Below are 481 nucleotides of genomic sequence, written 5' to 3'. Positions count from 1 at the left end.
TCCTGCTGACAAATCACATCCCTCCAAGGGAAACAGCACATAACCAACAAAAGCACACCAGCAGAGATCTGCAAGGCCAGAATGGAAATTCCTGTGGTATTTGCTATGTAAGATATTTTGGGGAAAAGATCCCAGGACCCTCTGAAGGACTCTGGAGACCATGAGCACAGTACTGAGTGGAGTGGGGGCCTCCCTAGTTCTGCACAGGGACGTTAGGTGTGTGGAGGAAGACTTCACGTGGCAGATGCAGTGAGGGTCTCAGGGCAGGCTCCCGCATGAGAAAAAACTGCTCTCCACACACAGCCTGATGGTTGGGACACACTCCTAGCAGGCAGGAGCCTTGGACCCACAGAAGCAGCCAGCAGTGGAGGAGCCAGCCCTGCTCTGCCTTCCCAGGAGAGGAGTGCCCACAGCCAACAGGGGCCCCAGTTAGGACTGCAAGCTAATTGAACACTTGAGACCATTAGCCTACTGGCATAGA

This window comes from Merops nubicus, unplaced genomic scaffold (genome assembly GCF_000691845.1).
Source record: "Merops nubicus isolate BGI_N331 unplaced genomic scaffold, ASM69184v1 scaffold22183, whole genome shotgun sequence".
NCBI lineage: Eukaryota > Metazoa > Chordata > Aves > Coraciiformes > Meropidae > Merops > Merops nubicus.
The sequence above is the reverse complement of the archived record's forward strand: the minus strand, read 5'-3'. Positions refer to the sequence as shown.